Source organism: Prionailurus viverrinus, chromosome B3, assembly GCF_022837055.1.
Source record: "Prionailurus viverrinus isolate Anna chromosome B3, UM_Priviv_1.0, whole genome shotgun sequence".
Lineage (NCBI taxonomy): Eukaryota > Metazoa > Chordata > Mammalia > Carnivora > Felidae > Prionailurus > Prionailurus viverrinus.
In genome coordinates this window covers 116151105-116172827 of record NC_062566.1, presented here as the reverse complement: position 1 = coordinate 116172827, position 21723 = coordinate 116151105, and the positions used below count along the sequence as shown (strand labels likewise).

The 21723-nt window shown below is 43.9% G+C and overlaps 1 long non-coding RNA gene across 1 annotated transcript; it reads left to right on the top strand.

The window, feature by feature from the left end:
- The first annotated feature begins 576 nt into the window (after positions 1-576).
- LOC125168596 (uncharacterized) lies at positions 577-17202 on the top strand. Its single transcript, XR_007153213.1, has 3 exons — positions 577-673; positions 2006-2151; positions 17002-17202. It is a non-coding gene; the product is annotated as an uncharacterized LOC125168596 (long non-coding RNA).
- Positions 17203-21723: the final 4521 nt, after the last annotated feature.

The window sequence follows — 21723 nt, the reverse complement described above, 5'->3', positions numbered from 1 at the left end:
TCTCTCCCGTAGCCACTATTTGTGTCCTCGGCAGCACTTACAAAACATTGTCATTGTTTTACTAGTTTACTTGGGTTTTTTGTTTCCCTGTTTCCCTCATTAGAGTGTTAGCTCCATTTATGAAGTTAATTCAACAAATGTTTATTGAGCACCTACCATGTACCAGGCAATGTTCTAAGTACCGGAGACACAGTTAATACTTTGACTTTTTCTCTGAACCAGATGGCGGGTCGGTTTGCTTTTGCTACCCAGCAAGCCACAGAAAAATCCAATGGCTTAAAACAACAACCATCTATTTAGCTCATGAGTCTCTGGGTCCTCTGGAAGGCTCTTCTGGTAGAGGCGGGGCGAGGCTGATCTTAGCTGGGCTCTGTCGGTGTCCTCAGATAGCTGGTGGGCTGGCTGCTAATCCGATGGCCTTGCCTGGGTTGGCTCTGCTCCACATGATCTCTCATGGCCCCAGCAGGCTTGTTCATCGAGCTGTTGCAGGATTCCAAGAGTAAGCGCAGAGGCGTTCAAACCTCCTGAGTCCTGGGCACGGCCTTCCTTCCGCCACATTCTACTGGACAAAGAAAGTCACAAGGCCGGCCCAACTCGGCGGGTTGAGAAACAGCCTTCACCTCTCATCGAGAGGGATTTAAAGAATTGTGGCCATTTCTGCAATCTCCCACAGGTGAGGAACCATTGGAGGTTTCAAAGCAGAGGCGTGATGAGCCCTAACATGGGTGGAGATCTTTGTTCCTCCTCTAACACACCGAACGAGATCTTTCTGGATGCAGTTGAGAGTTTACTGTCGGGGAGCAAAGCGGAAGGAGGGAGACCAGTCAGGATCCCGGTATTGGATTATCATTACTATTATTATTATTCATTATTGTTATTATTGCAACAATCCAAGTAAAAGGTGTCGGTGGCATACATAGACCAGTGAAGCAGTGATGAGGGTGATAGGAAGGGAGCCATGTAAAAACCAGTGACTGTGTCTCTCTTGTTTATAATCACACGCCCAGTGATAGTAGGTGCCTGATCAATAGTCGTCAAGTAATGTATGAACAAATCCCCTTAGAACTTTGCTCGTACTTGGGGCACTTATCACGACCTGCATTGTCCTAGATCTTTTCTCACCCTTGTGTACAGAAAGCTCTCTAAGGATAAAAATCGTCATATTCATGTTTCATTCTGTTTAACGTTTGTAAATACCTAGTATGTAGCAGGATCATAAATAGGAATAACACAGAGGCCCCGCCCTCGTAGAAAGAAGGGGGAGTAGTGAACCACACAATGTTCAGATGAAGTTCTTTGCTCTTCGAACATTCTATCGTTCAACAGTAAATACCTGCTGAATGAATGATTGCTTGACTCTGTGGTTCCAAATCAATACACTGAGTTAATGTTTATTTAAAAAACATTTTTTTAATGTTTATTCATGTTTAAGAGACAGAGGGAACAGAGTGTGAGCAGGGGAGGGGCAGAGAGAGAGGGGGACAGAATCCCAAGCAGGCTCTGGGCTCCGAGCTGTCAGCACAGAGCCTGACGCGGGGCTCGAACTCCCTGACCTCGAGATCATGACCTGAGCAGAAGTCGGACGCTCAAAGAACTGAGCCACCCAGGCGCTCCAATATACTGAGTTAATATTTAACGGAGACTATATACAAGGAAAAAATAGAAAATTAGTTCTTATGTAGAAAGGCAGTCTCTTCAATAGTATTGATTTATAAATTATTTTTACATATTTAAGATCAAAGAATAGACACTTGTGTATCCACCATTAAGCTTAAGAAATAAGTTCTGAATAGAGCTGAAGTCCCCTGTATATCCCTTCCTAACCTCATTCCCTCTCCACCCAGCTAACCATTTTTCAGAATATGGTCTTAATATTCCCAGACATTTCTCTATACTTGAAACATATCTATACATACACCTGAAGCAATACAGTGTCGCATGCATGATTTTAAGCTTTTTATATTGTTAATATTTTTACATTTAATTTTTATGTTTTATTACACAGTATCTGAAAGATCATGGCAAGGCTTGGGATACAAGCACCCCCCTGAGATTATTCTGGACAACTCTACAAAGCCACCAAGTAACAGCTGTACCACAGCCAGTGTCCTCTCAGTTAATATCAGCCCAAAGCCTCCGGACGATGCTAAGGTAGGATTTGCGAGACAGTTAAATCCCTTATGTTGACAGCTAACACATATCAGGACAGTTGGTGGCTCACGCGTGGTACAATTTAGAAAACAGTGCCACCTCTTGGTAGGCAATTTCAGGCCAAAGGACATGGACTGGTGAGCCCCTATTTGACTTGCAATGCTGGGGCTCTTTAACAGTGAACAGTTCGGACAACTGTGCTCTGCCACCCTTGCTATATTCACTTACTATGTGCCCAGACACACAAATGGACTCATTTAATTCTCAATATTTCCTCCCATTTTATGGATATTAAATCCTGAGGCACAGAGAAGTTAAGTAACTTTTTTAAGGTCACACATGGCAGCTGACTTCCCTAGCACGATCAATCTGAGAGAGACAGAGAGAGAGAGAGAGAGAGAGAGAGAGAGAGAGAGAGAGAGAAGGGGAGAGAGAGGAGGAGGAGGGCGTGGCAGTGCCTTTTATGACCCTGTCTCCCAAAGCTTCTGCTTTGTTATATTTGGTGGAGGTGAGACCCTAAGTCCAGCCCACACACGGATACTTGAGGGGACATTTAGCTGGATGCAAGCAGCCCGCTGTGAGACCAGGCGGGAGTCACGGGGGTGTTTGGCTCCTAGCCCTGCCTCCAATTCACTTTATGACTTTAGGAAGGCCCCTCCCCCTCCCCCTCTCCCCTTCCAACCAAAGTTGGTGGAAGGGAATGGAAGAGAGGAGGAAATGCTGGAATCTACTTTGTGAATCTAAGTTTGGCAAAGGAAAAAAACCCCACCTCATTAGCTCATGACTGTCTTTTCTCGAGGTTGAGAGCAGCAGACTGGGGCCAGGCTGGCCTACAAGCTTCTCCACTTAGCAGCTGGTGACCTTGAGGTCAAGTTACTTAACTTGTCTGGGCCTCGATTTCCATATCTATAAAATGGGAGAATATAACATTACCGATCTCCTAGGGTTGTTACAAGGAACGGAATAAATTCAAATCAGTAAAGTTCTTAGGACGCTGCCCCAATATGAGTCTTTGTGAAGTTAAACAAACTTGCGTTGGTCTAACTCAACATGACGCGCCGAGAGCCTTGGAGCAGGCTGCTTTCAGGAGTACGTTCAAATGATTTCTAACCAAGGATAACATAAGTGACAACCTGGACAGCGTGGGCATCCGCCGATCAGAACAGATCCCAGCAGCAAATATAACCTTTGAGGGGCTGGATCACGAGAGGTGGGAAAGAGGGTGGTCCTGAAGGAGGAGGGGAAAGGGGAAGTGGGGGGAGGGAGAACTCTAAGAATTCAGGGCAGCGGCTATTTGCCAATCTCTATGTCAGTGTTTCTTTTTTTTTTTTAAAGGTTTTTTTTTTTTTAATGTTTATTTATTTTTGAGACAGAGAGAGACAGAGCATGAACGGGGGAGGGTCAGAGAGAGAGGGAGACACAGAATCTGAAGCAGGCTCCAGGCTCTGAGCTGTCAGCACAGAGCCTGACGTGGGGCTCGAACTCACCAGCCCACGAGATCATGACCTGAGCTGAAATCAAAGGCCTAACTGACTGAACCACCCAGGCGCCCCTTTCTCATGATCTTTTAAATAACACTTTCTTTTCTCTAGCTTACTTTATTCCAAGAATACAGCATATGATATCAGTAGCATATCAAAATGGGTGTTAATAGGCTGTTTATCTCTAAGGCTTCTGGTCAACAGCATGCTATTAGTGGTTAAGTTTCGGGGGAGTCAGAAGTTACATGTGGATTTTTGACTGGGCAGGAAGACAGCACCCCTAACCCCCAAAGTTATTCAAGGGTCAATTCAACTTCAGTCCAATACCTGCTGACTCAGCTCATTTCCAAGACGTTGAGACCTAATTGGCCCGTGTTTTACCAGAGCGGGCATGCTGTGACCAAATCACGAAGGAAATGGGTTGAAACGGAGGACCCAGGCAGTGCAGAAACCTCCTGAGTGTCTGCGGTGTGCCTCCCCCTGTGGGGTGGGGGGCTGCCTGTAGAACTAGGTACTTTTCCATCAGGAGAGTCATTTCAGAAATCAGGCTTCCCTCCCTGGAAGGGGGTGCAAAATCTCCCAAGGCCAAAAAGAAGGAAGGAAACACTCGCTTGGGACCTACCCTCAGATATTCTGATCTAACTGGTCTGAGCATGGGTATTTTTAAAAAGCTCCCCAACGTCGTTCTCAGGCAGCTTTTTGAGTCGGGGAAATCTGGGAGCGCATTTCTCCAGGAATCCGGGTAGGCTTCCAGACCCAGGAGGAGGAGACGCCGCTGGCTCCCTCCTCTCTGTTCACTCTCTCAGCTGCCCCGGAACACGCAGACACCAACCCGGATTCCAGCGCCCTGAAGTTAACCGGTTCCAAATCTGTTCTCATCATCTGCCTTGAGCTGGTACTTAACCTGTCTAAGCCACCTCCCAGAGTCCGGTCCACCAAAGCGTGCAGTGCAAGACGTGGGGGGGCCCTGAGGGAGACTCCCGGTCAGGAAGTGTTAGCAGCCCTCCCCTGTCCTGGCGGCCTCTCAGTGTACTTGGCCGTGGGGCCCTGGCTGCATTTTGTCCCTGTGCCTTTTCCACTGAGAGGCAGTTCGCTCTGTGAGGGTGTTCAGTCTTACATTCTCTAGTTAGTAAAGACTAGACCCTAGGAGAAGAAAGAAAAGAATCTCCTGAGAGTGCAAACAAAGGTCCCCAGGCTCCCCAAGGGGGAGGAGTGGGCGGCCTTTACCGTCAGTCAGCCGCTGCCCACCCCTCAGGCTGCCCCCCCCCCCCCCCAGGACACAGCTCCCAGGTTATCTCACCGGTCTAGACCATGAATTCATTAATACTAAACCCACTCTTCCCGCCCCCAGTTCCATCTGATGCCATTGTGAGGGCCAATTGGTGGATGTGTCACCTTTGAAATCTGAAGGGTTGACTGCCACTTTTATTTATTTGACTTAAATAATAAAAATCCCCTAGCTGTCTTAATTTTGTTTTTTTTGTTTTTTTGTTTTTTTGGCACTGTGCAATACATCTTTACTGCTCGCAAGAGGGCAAAAGGGGATTTTTCTTGAAGTTTCCCAAACATGTAGGGAAAACATTTACCTGAGGGCAGAGCTCTCCAACAAAGAGCCCAGAGGGGGTGGCCAGGTGAAGGCAGGGAAATTCCCCGGGGGCATGGCCTGCAGTCCAAACCTCTCCAGCTTCAAGCCCAGATAAGAACTCCTAGAAGCTTCAGGAGGGTGTGGCCCCCCTGCTCCCAGTGACCCCTAAGGGTTGAAGCAGGGTTTCTCAACTTCGGCACTTCGGGCAGATGATCCCTTGTTGTGGGGGGCTGTCCTGTGTATCGTGGGGTGCTTGAGAGCATCACTGGTCTCTACCCAGTAGATGCCAGTAAACCCCCCACACCTGTGAAAATCACAAATGTTTCCAGACCTGGCCAGATGTCCTCTGGGGAGGACTTTGCCCCAGATGAAAACCACCAATGTGAAGACCAAACACCCAAAAGCAATGGTTCTCCTGGTCAATCTGGACCTCGTAGCTTCTTCACAAATCCCCTCAAAGCTCAGGAAACCTCGTGGCGCTTTGCTCCGTGCAACTGTGAGTCCCCCAGGTTTTCGATTTACTTTAGCCTGTGCGCGGCCATGCTGACAGCACGGCCTCTGGTTGCTTCTGGCACATTCCTCTCTTCCCTGCTTCCGTCAGACGGGAGGGAGAAACCCCTCTCAAAGGTTGAGAGAGCCTACTCCATTTTTCAGTTTTCCACCAGATGAAAAGCAAAGATCTGTCAAAATGAGGTAATAAAAATTACGGTATATTTAAAAAGCAATGTACTTGGGTTAGAACCAGGTGGTTATGGGATTTATGCAGTTACTAATTCGCGGCTCGCTGGGGGTGGGAAGGAATCCTCCCTTCTCTCACGCCTGGCCGAGAGTCTCTGACTGGATATATGACCTCACTGGGAATGTGAGGCCTGAACCAAATCACTTCCGGGCACGTCTCCCTCACCCACCCAACCCCTGAGAGGATGTGGAGAGAGCTGTGGTCAGGGAAGGAGGTGAGAAAAAGGGAAATGGCTTATTAGCTTTAGGGTTGAATATGAAATCGAATGTTCTGGCTCTGCCACTTAGTAACGTGATCTTGGGCAGAGCCCTTAAAACTTTGTGCCCCAATTTCCTCTTCTCTGCAGCGGGGCTAACGGTGTCCACCTCATGGTATTGGACGTATTTGAAGTGCTCAGCACCTGTGCCTCGTAAGCATACAGTGCCTTCAGCCATTACCGCCATTCTTTTCAGTTTGCCCAGATAAACCTGGGCTATCCCAGTACCGTGTCTCATCCAAAAGACACCTTGAGAAGAGGGAATCACATCCCATACCGACTTTCTGAAAATCCTCTCGACACATTTTTTTCCCAGCGCCACCCTCCTCATGGTTATTGCACCAGACTTTCCTTTTTCTTCTGAGGGCTTTCTCTGCTCCTGCTTCCCGGGCCTCACACCCCTGTCAGACCCACCCCTCTCCCACTGGACAACCCTGGTCTCTACCTCCCAATCAAGTGTCCTCTGTTCCTCAGCTGGACATCTCCAGGCCAGGTGAGCATCGCTTGCCTTTTATTTCCATTGGCTTCCTCTCCCCCCGGGTCCAGCAAAGGGCAACCTGTTTTCTACTCACTTATCGTTGGACATTTGAGCGGCCTTCAGATTTTGATTATTATAAAATGGCCATGCGTTCTCATGTATAAAAATTTGGGGGGCCATATGCTTTCATTTCTCTTGGATGGATACCTAGAAGAAAATGCCTGTACCCTTCCTGTAGTCATTTATTCGTTCCAGTAGCTTTTACGTAGATTCCTCAGTATTTTCTCAGATGATTACATTGTCTGGGAATGAAGATGGTTTTACTCTTTCCCTTCCAACACCTTTGACTTTTTTCCCCTGCTTTATTGCATTTCTCTTTTTGTACAGTGCAATGTGGAATAAAGGCATTGAGAGTAAACATCCTTGCCTTGTTTCTGATCTTAAGGGACAAGCATTCAGTCTTCTATCGTTAATTCTACTGTAAGCTTTTTTTTTTTTAATGTTTATTTATTTTTGAGAGAGAGAGTGAGACAGAGTGTGAGTGGGAGAGGGCCAGAGAGAGGGAGACACAGAATCGGAAGCAGACTCCAGGCTCTGAGCTGTCAGCACAGAGCCCGACGTGGGGCTCGAACTCATGGACAGTGAGATCATGACCTGAGCTGAGTTGGACGCCCAACTGACTGAGCCACCCAGGCGCCCCTACTGTAAGCTTTCTATAGGTTTATTTTTATAGGTTCTGGTTTATCAGGTTGAGGAAATTCCCTTCTATTTCTAGATTGCCGATAGCCTTCATCTTGAATGTGTTTTCAATTTTGTCAGATACCTTTTCTAAATTTATGGATACAATTTCATGGTTGCCCCCTTTATTCCAGTCCCCCTTTATTCCATAATAGATGAATGACATCGATTGATTCTTGAATGTTAAACCAAGTTTGCATTCCCAGGATGCAACCCTCTACTTGCTCATACTTCTTAGCATATTTTTTAATTGAGATATAATTCACATACCAAGAAATTTACGTTCTTAAAATGCACAATAGAGTGGGTTTTAGTCATTGACAGAGCTGTGCAACTACCACCACTGTCTAATTTCAGAACATTTTTATTGCTCCCAAAAGAAACTCTGTACTCTCTATTCTCTTCTCCTCCCAGCCCCTGAACATTTCACATCAATGGAATTGCGCGATATGTGGCCTTTTGTGACTGGCTCCTTTCACTTGACATAACGTTTTCTATGTCGTAGCACATGTCAGAACTTCTTTCCTTTTGATAACACAGCAATATTTGATTGTATAGACATACTACATTTTGTTTGTCCACTTACCAGTTGATGGACATACGGGCTGTTTCTACATTTTGGCTATTATGCATAATGCCGCTCCAAATGTTTGTGCACACGTTTTGGCCTGGACAAATATTTTCGATTCTCTTGGGCATACAACTGGGAATGGCATTGCTGGGTCCCATGTCACTCTCGAACTCATGAACCTCGAGATCATGATCTGAGCCAAAGTTGGACGCTTAACCAACTGAGCCACCCAGGTGCCCCAGATACTAGATCTTTATTATATATATTATTTATAAATATTTTCTATGGGTTGCCTTTCACTTTTTTTTTTTTTAATTTATGCTATATTCCATTACAAATTTGAGGTATAGGGTATTTTACCTGATTGATGTACTGTAATCTAGACTGGCTTTTTAGTGAGGTTTTTGGGATTGTTGAGCATGGTATAATCATTTTATCATAGCTGGGGCAAGATTTTGGGATAATTTGGAATGAGTGGTTTTAATCACAAATCTGTGGGGAGATGAATTGGACTCTTCTTCCAAGTTTAATTATAACTACTGCTGTGCTCTTGCTGAAATTATTTAAACCTGAGCTTGATGACTTACATTTTTGTTGAAATCTCTTTCACTTTCTTTATATTGTTCTTTTAAACACAAACACTTTTAATTAGAATGAAGTCTAAGTTATGTATTTTTTCCCTTGGTTGCTTTCACCTTTGGTGTTGTATCTAAGAAATAATTGCCAAAACCAAAGTCACAAAGATTTGCTTCTACATTTTCTTCTAAGAGTTTTGTAGTTTTAAATCTTATATTTAGGTTTTTGATCCATCTTGAGTTAATTTTTGTATGTTATGTGATAGAGATCCAAACATTCTTTTGCATGTGAATATCCAATTACTCTAAGGCTATTTTTTGAAAAGACTTCTCTTACTTCATTGAATGGTTTTGGCACATTTGCCAAAAATCAATTAACTGTAAACGTGGGTTTGTTTCTGGACTCTAAAATTTCTTCTGTTGATTTATGTGTCTATCTTTATGCCAGTACCACCCTGTCTTGTATTAAGTTTTGAAACTGAGAAGTATGAGTCTCCAATTTTATTATTTTTTTTCAAGATTTTTTTTTTTTTTTTTTTTTTGAGAGAGAAAGGAGGCATAAGTGAGAGAGGGACAGAGAGAGAGAATCCTAGGAGGGGCAAAAGGAGAGAGAGAGAGAGAGAGAGAGAGAGAGAGGAGAGCTCACCCAAAGTGGGGCTTGTGTTTTTACCCAAAGCGAGGGTCATGCTCAAGCGATGTGGGGCTCGTGCTCACCCGAAGTGGGGCTCAAGCTCACCCAGTGTGGGACTCACAGTCACAAACCGTGAGATCATGACCTGAGCTGAAGTCAGATGTTTAATGACTGAGCCACCAAGGCACCCTTTTTTTCAAGAGTTTTTAGGCTCTTCTAGAACTCTGGTAATACCATATAAATTTTAGTACAAGCTTGTCAATTTCTGTAAAAAATGCAGCTGGAAAATGATATGGATTGCATCAAATCTGCAGATCAATTTGGAAGGCATTGCCCTCTTAACAATATTAAATCTTCCAATCCATGAACATGGGATGTCTTTTCACTTTTCTGGGTCTTCTTTGATTTCTTTCAGTGATATTTTATAGTTTTTAATGTATAAGGTTTATACTTTTTTGATTAAATTTAATTAAATTAAAGTATTTTATTCTTGGGGTGCCTGGGTGGCTCAGTCAGCTGAGCACCCAACTTTGGCTCAGGTCATGATTTCACAGTTTGTGGGTTTGAGCCCCGTGTCGGGCTCTGTGCTGACAGCTCAGAGCCTGGAGCCTGCCTCCGAATCTGTGTTTTCCTCTCTCTCTGCCCCTCTCCCACCCATCCTCTGTCTCCTCTCTCCCTCTCAAAAATAAATAAGCATTTAGAAAAAGTATTTTAGGGGCGCCTGGGTGGCTCAGTCGGTTAAGCGGCCGACTTCGGCTCAGGTCATGATCTCACGGTCCGTGGGTTCGAGCCCCGCGTCGGGCTCTGTGCTGACAGCTCAGAGCCTGGAGCCTGTTTCAGATTCTGTGTCTCCCTCTCTCTGACCCTCCCCCGTTCATGCTCTGTCTCTCTCTGTCTCAAAAATAAATAAATGTTAAAAAAAAAAAAGTATTTTATTTTTTTGATGCTTCTATAAATAGAATTGTTTTCTCCATTTTATTTCTGGACCACTCATTGCTAGTATATAGCAATAGAATTTATTTTTGTATATTGATCTTATGTTCTACAATCTTGTTGAACTTCTGTATTAGCTCTAACAATTGTGTGTGTTTTCCTTATTCCTTAGGATTTTCTCTATATAAGATCATGTCATCTGTAGAGAGACTTTTACTTTTTTTCTTTCTAATCTGGATGTTTGTATTTCCTATTCTTGCCTAACTTCTCTGGTTAAAAATTCCAGGACAATGTTGAATAGAAGTTCTGAGAGTGGATATCCTTTTTTTTTTTTTTTTTGGTTCTTGATCTTAGTGGGAAAACTTCTGGTCAGGCTTTCACTATTAAGCATAATGTTAGCTGTGGGTTTTTCATCGACATTCTTTATTATGTTGGGGAAGTTCTTTTACTTCAGGTTTGTTGAGGTTATCATGAAAAGCTGCTAGGTTTATCAAATGTTTTTCTCCACCTATTGAGATGATCATGTGGGTTTTGTTCTTTATCCTAATATTAAAAAAAATTTAATGTTTACTTATTATTTTTGAGAAAGAGACAGAGGGCAAGTGGGGGAAGGACAGACAGAGAGGGAAACACAGAATCCGGAGCAGGCTCCAGGCTCTGAGCTGTCAGCACAGAGCCCGCAGTTGGGCTCACACCCACAAACTGCGAGACCATGACCTGAGCTGAAGTCAGATGCTTAACCGACTGAGCCACCCAGGCACCCTCATTCTTTATGCTATTAATGTGGTGTATTACATTGATTAATTTTTATACGTTGAACCAATTTTGCATTCCTGAGATAAATTCCCACTACTCGTGGTGTACAATCCTTTTTATATGCTGTTGGACCCAATTTGCTAGCATTTTGTTGAGGATTTTTGCATCTGTATTCATATGGATAGTGGTCTTTAGTTTTCTTTTCCTATGATTTATTTCTCTAGCTTAGGTATCAGGGTAATATTAACCTCATAGAATGAGTTGAGAAGTATCCTCTCTTCTAATTTTCTGCAAGAATTTGAGAAAGATTGGTGGTGTTAATTATTCTTTAAACATTTGGTAGAATTCACCAGTGAAACCATTTGGTCCTAGGCTTTCCTTTGTGACAAGTTCTTGACTAGTAATTCAGTCTCTTCATTTGTTTTCAGTCTATTTAGATTTTCACTTTCTTCTTGACTAAGTCTCAGAAGTTTGTACTTCTAGGAATGTTTCCATTTTATCTAGGTTATCCAATTTGTTTGCATACAATTGTTCATAGTATTCTTTTATAATCCTAATCCTTTTTATTTCTATAAGAGCAAAAGTATGTCCCTCTCTCATTTCTGATTTTAGTAATTTGAGTCTTCTTTCTCTCTCTCTTTCTCTTTTTCTCAGACTAGCTAAAGGCTTTTCAACTATGTTGATCTTTTCAAAGGACCAACTTTCAGTTTCATTGACTTTTTCTATTTTTTTTTTCTATTCTCTATTTCATTTAGGTCTGCTCTAATCATTTTTATTCCTTTCCTTCTGCCTCCTTCAGGTAAGTTTGCTCTTCTTTTTCTAGTTTCTTAAGATGGAGGTTTAGGCTATTGATTTGAGATCTTTCTTCTTTTCTAATATAGGCATGTACAGCTATAAATTTCCCTCTAGGTATGGCTTTAGCTGCACCTTATAAGTTTGGGGTTGTTATGTTTTTGTTTTCATTCACCTGAAAGTATTTTCTAATTTCCCTTGTGATTTCTTCTTCAATACATTGATAATTAAGGAGTATGTTATTTAGTATCCACATATTTGTGAATTTCCAAAATTATTTTTTCTGTTACTGATTTCTAATTTCATTTCATTGTGGTTGGAGAACGCACTTTGTATGATTTCTATCTTTACAACTTTACTGAGACTTTCTTTGTGGCTCAAAAAATGGTCTATTCTGGAAAATGTTCCATCATGCACCTAAGAAGAATGTGTATTCTGCAAAATTTTGTCGGGTGGAATGTTCTAGTGATGTCTGGTTTAGTTAGTTTAGGGTGTTCAGGTTTTCTATTTTTTCCCTTAATCTTATGTCTCATTGTTCTATCTATTAATGAAAGTATAGTACTGGAGTCTTCAGCTATTATTTTTGAACTATTTCTCCCTTCAATTTTGTCAGTTTTTGCTTCCTGTATTTTAAGGCTTTGTTGTTAATGCATAAATGTTTATAATGATGTCTTCTTGATGGATTGACTCTTTTGTTATCATAAAATGTCCTTAGCCGCAGTAGTGATAGTTTTCCTCAAGTCTATTTTGTCTGATATTACTGTAGCCATCCATCTTTCTTTTAGCTACTATTTTCATAGTATATGTTTTCTGATCCTATTGTATTCACCTTATTTTTGTCTTTGAATCTAGTGTGTTTCTTAGAGAAGTATGTGGTTGATTCTATATTTTTTAAATCCATGTTGCCAGTCACTACCTTTTGACTGGAATGTTTAGCACATTCAAATTTAATGTAATTTCCAATAAGGTAGGATTTATGTCTGCCATTTTGCTACTTGTTTTCTACATGCCTGATGTCTTTTTTTGTGTGTGTCTCTATTTCTTCATTACTTCCTGCTTTTGTGTTAAATAGATATTTCCTAGTATGCAATTTTAATTTCCTTATTTTCTTTGTATAACGCCTTTTGAGTTATTTTCTTAGTGGCTGCCCTAAAGATTACAGTTAACATTTTATAGCAACCTAGTTTGGGTTAATACAAACTTTTTTTTTAAGTTTTATTTATTTATTTTTGAGAGAGACAGAGACAGTGTGAGCAGGGGAGGGGCGGAGAGAGAGAGAGAATCCCAAGCAGGCTCTGCATAGCCAGCACAGAGCCCGATGTGGGGCTCAAACCCAAAAAACCATGAGATCATGACCTGAGCCAAAACCAAGAGTCAGATGTTCAACCAACTGAGCCACTCAGGTGCCCCTGGGTTACTACAAACTTAACTGCAATAATATACAAATAAAAATTTTCCTATAAACTCCATTCCTCCCTACTTTGTGCTAATATTGTCATACAAATTACTGCTTTATACATTATATGCCTATCAACACAGATTTACAATTATTGCTTTATGCAGCAATTTTTTTAAATAAGATTAGAGATGAAAGTGTTATAAACAAAATACACATTTATATTGTCTTTTTACCTCTAGAGTTATCATTGCCAGTTCTCTTTATTTCCTCATATGGATTCAAGTTGTTGTCTGGCATTCTTTTTTGCTTTTTTTTTTTTTTTTTTTTTGGCATTCTTTCATTTCAACCTGAATGATTGACTCCCTTTAATATTTCTTGTGGGGTAAGTCTGCTAGTAATAAATTTTCTCAATTTTTGTTTATCTGGTAATGTATTAAATTCTCCTTTATTTTTTAATAGTGTTTTAAGAAAAACTTTTGTTTTTTAAGAAAAAAGCCAATGTCTCTTGTGGGTATGTAGTATGTAATAGTGGGGGTTCTCCAGAGAAATAGAACTAATAGGAGGTGTGTGTGTGTGTGTGTGTGTGTGTGTGTGTGTGTTTAGAGAAAGAGAGTGGGAGGAAGAGGGATACATTTTTTATAAGGAATTGACTCAACAAGTTCCAAGATTGACAGTCAGCAAGTTAGAGACCCAGGAGAGCTCATGTATAGATCCAATCCAAGTTGGAAAGCCAGAGAAATGGGAGAGCCAACAGTGTAACTCCAGTCCAAAGGCAGTAAGCTTGAGACCCAGGAAGGATTGATAGTTCAATTTGAGTCTGAAGGCAGGAAAAAACAATGTCCTAGCTTGTGGATAAAAGGAATCTCCTCATATCTGAGAGACTGTCCTTTTTGTTTTATTCTGGCCCTTTTGTTTTATTCTGGCCTTCAACTGATTGGATGAAGCCCACCACCTTACTGCTGTGTCAGGACTTTGTAAAATTAACATTTGTTAACTGAAGCTCAGGGTGTGGAATGGTGAGCCCTGGTCCAACAAATGGTCACAAGAGAAACTGAAATAGAAAAGTTTATTACTCACAAGTCCTGGAGGAAATACACAGTACACCTCAAGGGATCACATTGGGGGGTCAAGACAGGGTGTAAGCAGACAGAGTGATAGGGCCTGTGGCATATGCCTTTATTAGAGTCTGTAGGTAAAGTGTTTTAGGGTTCCCTGAAGGAAGCCAGATTGGTCCATTTAAACCAAGAAGAGCAGAGTTTGGGCAAGACCCACGGGGGTCTTATCTAAGGAGTACACAAAGGGAAGACCCTGGGAGGTGGCGGGAGGGCTGTTGATGACAAACACTGTTGGGGAAATCACATCAGGAACTTATGTTTGCTTGTGACCCTGTGGACTGTTATCTAGGGCATGTGCTCGCGTGAGAGGCTAGTGTTGGCTTTAAGCCCCTACAGCCTGCTTGGCCAAACAAAATGAATGCCAAAGCAGCAATACCATGAAGTAATTTAGCTAAACTCTTGACAGGAGGGCAATTCGCTTTATTAAGTCCATCAATGTAAATGTTAAACTCATCCAGAAACACCCTCACAAAAACAGTAAGAATAATGTTTGACCAAATATTTGGACCCCTCATGGCCTAATCAAGTTGATACAGAAAATTAACCCTCATAGCAACATTCAATAGAATATTAAATAATTGAACAAAAAGGCTATACAAAGAGGCAAGGCCGCTAAGATTGAACTGCTTTCTGGCTGGGAGAACCACCAAATATCCCCTTCTTCCTTGATCCCCATTGAAATGACAGCAAAGTCCAGTAAGGAGTTGATTCATAGCAAAACTGATCATGGAAGGAGAGGACATTGGAGACCAGAGGCTCTGATGTATTTGTGGAAGACTGAAAAAAAAAAAAAAAAAGTTGGAAATGGGCATGTTGTAGCTGCTGAGCACAAATCCAATTTAGCACATGAAAGGGTACCGTCCAGAGAGACAATGGTCTAACAGAACACTATGCCCCCATGACAAATAATGTTACAAAAGAGTGTTTAATGAAAAAATTAGTGACACACAAAGATGTTTGCAACATTTAAAATCAAAAGCTGGCTTAAAAACATTATGTTTAGCATGTTCCTATTGTTCGTAAGAAAATATATATATACGTATTGAATCAGGAGACCATACACTATCTGTTAACAACGCTAACAATGACCACCTCACAATTTTCTCAAGCAAACATGTATCCTATAATGATAATAAAAGTGACTTTCAACTATTACATACCTACAAGAGACTGAGATTTTAGAACATCTCCACGCATTTCTAAGACTGTTACTATTGTGGGGACAATGGCAATATATGGGCAGATGGGTGGTTTGTGTAGCTCAACAAAATAGATGAAGTCACCCAAGATTGGCCACCCTCCTCTTCGTGAGCCTCAGGTATCCATCTGCCAAGTTTCCCAATGCATGTCACATAAAACTCTCTCATTACTCTGGTTCCTCAGCGAACAGAGTGTGATTTGTCCTCACTCACAGAGTCTCCATGTTCAGACATACATGTTCCCTGTGATCTTCCAACTTTCCTGTAATCTAGTCTCCCCCACGGTGGAGGTAATCATCCTCAGGAACCTAGGTGACAAGATTAATGGCCAGGCCCATGTAGCTTCTTACTAAGTGCCACTCAGGGTAGGAAGGACTCATCTTCCCTTTAAGTCCTTCCTCTAAACAGAGAGGAATTCACATAATGAGAAATCTCTCATGAGTATCTTATAAACCGAATCTGAATTAACGGTGGAATTAATTCAGGAGGCATTTGATTTGTGTTACTTCTCTGGAAGTAGGTGGAATAGAGTACATAACAGCCCCTGTGTGCCCACTATCACCCTCAAAGTATATCTAAGAGGATATAAGATTCTCAAAGTATATCTAAGAGGATATAGGATTCTTATTCCTCTCTCTTTCTACTGGTCAGTGTAGCTTCCTTGGGTCCATGGAGATACATGGCAGGGTTAGGGTGAGGGGCTGAGAAAACAGATGTATGAGCGGGTTTTCCAATTTTATTATTATCTAAAGATTACCTTTAAAACTACATCAGAGGGGCGCCTGGGTGGCGCAGTCGGTTAAGCGTCCGACTTCAGCCAGGTCACGATCTTGCCGTCCGTGAGTTCGAGCCCCGCGTCAGGCTCTGGGCTGATGGCTTGGAGCCTGGAGCCTGTTTCTGATTCTGTGTCTCCCTCTCTCTCTGCCCCTCCCCCGTTCATGCTCTGTCTCTCTCTGTCCCAGAAATAAATAAACGTTGAAAAAAAAATTTAAAAAAATAAATAAATAAATAAATAAAAAACTACATCAGACCCCTGACTTAAGATGGATTGAGAACATGTGCCTGACCGGAAAATCCCACTGAAATGACTTGCAAATGACTTACATACCATGCGCAAGAGATACTGTGAAAAAGGACAGACCAAGAAATGCAGATTTAATTAAATTGTTACCTAAGGCGATAACGATTATCAATAGGCTAAAAATAAAAATACAAGTAGCAATTGGGAGGGGAGAAAATGAGGTGAAATATAACTGAGTTTAATTCCTCAATTTTCAGAGTGGGAGGGGGATCTTTAAATAACATCTAAAGGAGATAAGTTGAAAAAGAGAGGGACAAATGCCTTGTAGAATTCTGGGTATAACCACCACAAGCACAAACACCAGAAGGGATTTTAAACGTTTACCTCTAGAGAGTAGGTCTAGAGGTACAGGCCTGGAGACGCAGAAAACTTTCACATTTTCTTTACCTTTTTTATAACTGCTTTGAAATTTTAGCACCACGTACATGAGCCATTTTCATAGTAGGTAACAGCAATAGCAACAACAATAAAACTCTAGTAATCTCATGGAAAAACTTTCTCCTTTTATCTTCATCCAACAGGTGAACCGATCCCATGGCTTCTCCCACCTCATTGGAAGGCCCTGCCAGGGAAGCAGACAGTGACCAGGTTTCTAAGGTGCCCTACAGCGTCATTTAAAAATGGATCTATCACACTTAACTTTTTATTTAAGCAGACAATGAGATGGTGATTGTCAGGGTGTGGGAAGAGGGGAAAGGGGAGTTAGCTGTTTAGCGGGTATAAAGTTAACCGTTGTACAGGATGAATAAGTTCTAGAGATATGCTGTACCACACAGTGCCTATAATTAACAATACGGTGCTGTGCACTTAAAAACCTGTTGAGGGGGCGCTTGACTGGCTCAGTCAGTGGAGCATGTGACTCTTGATCCAGGGTTGTGGGTTCAAGCCTCACATTGGGTATAGAGATTACTTAAAAATAAAATCTTTATGAAAAAAAAAACACTTGCTGAGAGGGTATTTTTCATGTTGACTGTTCTTAGTGCACACACACACACACACACACACACACATAGAGTAAAAGGACACAAGGAGTTCTTTGGAGGTGCTAGATATGTTTATTATCTTGATTGTGACGATGATATCATGGGTGTATGCATATATCCAAACTCATCAAAATGTATACGTTAATTGCATGCATTTTTTTGTATATCAACGATACCTCAACAAGGCTGTAATTTTTAATTTTTTTTTTTTTTACCATTTAAAATATTCATTTACGTAACCATTTTATGCCCTACAGTCCTGAGTAAATGCCATCAGGCCACTCTCTTTTCATTTGGCTTGTTCTAATCCTGGCTTGGTGAGCAGAACCCAAGAGAACAGCAGCTTACAAAGGCATGGCGACAGAGGCTGGGGATCCAAAATCTGGCCCTTGGAGCTTCCTCCTGTGGGGTGGGCAGCCGGGGTCTGGGGTTGGGAATCCTGAGTATCTGGGGTCTGCACTGACCGGACTCCTAAGTGACAGGCTCATTTCCTGTCCATGGAGTGGGGATCCTAGGAGCAGCACCTCCCCCCTCCCTCAATGGGTTTGCTGGTGGATTTCAATGGCTATAAAGAACTTAGCATGAGGGGCACCTGGGTGGCGCAGTCGGTTAAGCGTCCGACTTCGGCCAGGTCACGATCTCGCGGTCCGTGAGTTCGAGCCCCGCGTCAGGCTCTGGGCTGATGGCTCAGAGCCTGGAGCCTGTTTCCGATTCTGTGTCTCCCTCTCTCTCTGCCCCTTGCCCTTTCATGCTCTGTCTCTCTCTGTCCCAAAAATAAATAAAAACGTTGAAAAAAAAATTAAAAAAAAAAAAAAAAAAGAACTTAGCATGAGGTACATGGTGGTCATTCCACCCATGTCAGTTGTATTGGTGTCATTGGACTGCTATTCAAAACTCAGGGAGATGCCCTCTACAAGCTCTTGCTACACATTTCATCAGGGAGGAGCTCAGCCCCAAGGACAGAAGGAAGCTCGGGTCGTTTGTCTTGGGCCAGAGGCAAAGAAAGACCACAGACTTGGTGAATTCTACACTTTTCTGTTGACCACCCTCAAGCCACGAGGTCCAAGTTTCAGTTAACTTTCTAGAAAAGGAAAAAGAAGAAAGCGCCATCACAGAGGTATATGCACATCCAGAAATTCAGACTGGGAATCACCAGGCCCGGGGCTCTCTAGAAGTCTGAGCTGAGACAACAGAGCCTGTTGCTCCTGAGGTTTCCCGGTCTGAATCACCCAGCACAGGGACTGTCAGCTGTGGCTATGACAGCTCAAGCCGCAGCTACACGTTGAGCCGATGCTGAGGAGGAAATTGTGCCCCAGACTCTGCAGGCCATCCTGGTCACGTCTGCAGGGCAGTTCTCCACCTGCGCTGTGGGGTGGGGAGAACAGTGGAGACGTTTCCTGTGCGTTTTTATCCAAAACAAAAAACAATAAGAAAATGAAGCTACCATCCTATTTAACACATTAGTGTAAGAGCCAGTGTCTGTTTTGTAAATAACTATACACATACTGCTTTGTCGACGCGGACGTTGTGCGCCTGCGTTATGAACGCACACACGCATTTCTTGCGCGCTCCAAAAAAATGTGACAGGCGGCACGCACAGAACGGTTTGGAGAGTGCCGCTCTGCACCTCACCCTTCTTTCTGGCAAGCTCTCGGGCCCAAACCTGGAGACTTCACGCTCCACCTGCTTCAGCCGCTTGTACTTCTCAGAAGCCACCATCGTGTTTCTCGACACTGCTCTTCTATTCTTGCCGTTTCCTCCGGATTGTCCCTTTCCCTCTCCGGCCTGGCCGACCCCCGCTCACCCTGCGGGGCCTCCGCTCCGTTGTCACCCCGGGCTAGGAAACCTTCTCTGACCCACCAGGGGGGATATTCTTTGGGGACCTCCCTTGTCGGTGCGCTGCTTTCTCGTGACGTCTACATCTCGTGGCTGTGCAGTTGTGTCCCCGTGTCTGTCTCCCTCCCTCCCTGCGAGGCAGAGTGGCCACTGGGGCTTCTCCTCTCCCATTCATGCGGCTGTCGTGAAGACGGCTGACTAAAAATCTTCACCACCACGACAACAAAGAGATTAACATCTTCTCTGAAGTCCCATTCCTTCTGGAGTCTGGGTCGAATTGTGACCAGCAGGCCTAGGGTCTCCTTCAAGAAAGAGCCAGAAAGTTCCCCTTCGACAACATGCCCCGTTTCCGGACTGTGGTTCCTCCAGCACAAAGCATAACCAAGGACTTCCCCTAATGGCTCTGTCAGAGACCTGGCTGAGTGGGCTCCTTCTGCAGAAACTTGATAACATCAGACTACGGTAAGGGTTCCAGGCAACAGACTGTCCTCCTGTGACTGGAGGAGGGGCCTCCAAGAGAGAGGTGAAGGCCTCCTCTGGGCAGGGCGCCCCCCCCCCACCCCCGCCCCCACCCCCAGGCACGAAGCAGTTGGCTTCTCAGGGTTTCTCTTGGGGTCTCAGGGCTTCTCTTTGCCACCCTCCCTCAGCACGTTTCATCTCCCTCCTTCCCTGCACCGGCCTCCTTCGTGCCTGCAGATGGACGGCTCCGTGTTCCTGGACAAACACCACCTCGGCGTAAAGCATCAGAGGAGACTGAGGAGCCCCTCAAGTCACAGTTCCAAACTGAGAGAGAGGCTTTCATGGGTCCAGTTTGAGTCAGGAACCCACCGCTGTACCCCTCAGCCACTCATGGCGGGTCAGGGATTGGTCTTATAAACATGGCTGCCGGGGGCCGGACAGTTCTCAGAGACTGTGTGTTCAGAGAGAGAGTTCTCAGGGAGCATGGCACACAGTCTCCAGAGTATCAACCGTAGGAAGTAAGGAAGGAAGCAGAAAGGAAATACTGGCTGAGTTTGTTGGCTACCAAGTTCGTCAACAAATATCTTAAAGCAAAGGGGTCAGATCTCAGAGAGGATGTGAAGAACCGAATCTCATCCGCTTCTCCAACCGTCCTTTGTGCAGGACCCACACCAGGAGCTCTGAAATGGGGCAGAAAGTGGAAGGGACAAATGCATGCCTACCATGGGGGAGTCAACGATTCAGTTAGGAAAGCCACAAAGGAGCCTAAACTGGCATCAGGAAGCCTGGCCCCTCTTTCAAGACCACTCACACCCCTTCCGTCCCTTCAGGCCCCGGTCACCTTCCTCTTCCTCAGGGAGGCCTTCCCTCACCACACCTGCTTTGGCAATGTGGTGTAGCAGAGGGAGCCAAGAGCTTAGAATCAGTCACCGGGGACCCGGTTCTGCCTCTGCCACCAGCTAGCTGTGTGACCTTGAGGGTGCCATCCGTCAGCTACATCTACGGGCTGCGGAAGCTTGACCTACTGCAGGGAAACGTTGGTGGAGCCTTAAAACTTTGAGTCTGTGAAAGTTTTCGTCTCCAACTCCTTGGAATTTCTGTAGAATATAAAGTTTGTGCAGCACAGTTCTTTTCCCCACCGCCTTGTTGTGAATTGTTTCAAGCTGAAAAATGCAGTATGTACATTGGTTGAGAGCGTGAGCTTTGAGGCTACAACTTGTCCCTGCTCGGAGGTCTCTTCTCATTGCAGAATGATCTAGAATGGACTGACCGGCTGTTTCCTGTGGCATCACAGGCTTTGCAAAAGGAGAAGGCCTTTGGTCCTTCCCACACCTGGGAGTGTATCAGCTCTGGATGAAGCAAGTAACATCCGTGTTTTCCCAGCTACATCTGGACCCTGACTGGCATTATGGCACAAGGCTCTACAGTTCTGGAAAATTTGAGGCGGCAGCCTCTATTGCTGGTACCAGGACGGTTGCCAAGCTTGGAATTCTAATGCTAAATAAATCCCAATAATGATAACACGGGTCTGTTTGGACCATCGTGGGACTGGAAATCTTCCAACTTCCATTACTTTCATGTGCGAAGAAAGAGGAGAACAGAGGTCCTAAGTATTTTCAAATATCTTGAAGAGAAAGAGGGGTGCCGGGGTGGCTCGGTCGGTTAAGCGTTCGACTCTTGATTTCAGCTCAGGTCGTGATCTCGCGGTTCGTGAGCTCGAGCCCCCCCCCCCCCCCATCGGGCTCTGAGCTGGCGGCACGGGGCCTGCTTGGGATTCTCTCCCTCTCCCTCCCTCTCTCTGCCCCTCCTTCTCTCTCTTTCTCTCTCTCTTTCTCTTCCTCTCTCAAAAGAAAGAAACTCTAAAAAATAAAGGAGGAAGAGGGGAAGTGGGAAGTGGAGAAGAAGGGGAAGGGACAGGAGGAGAAGAAATTGGAGATAGGGGAGAAGGGAGGTGGGAACGAAGAA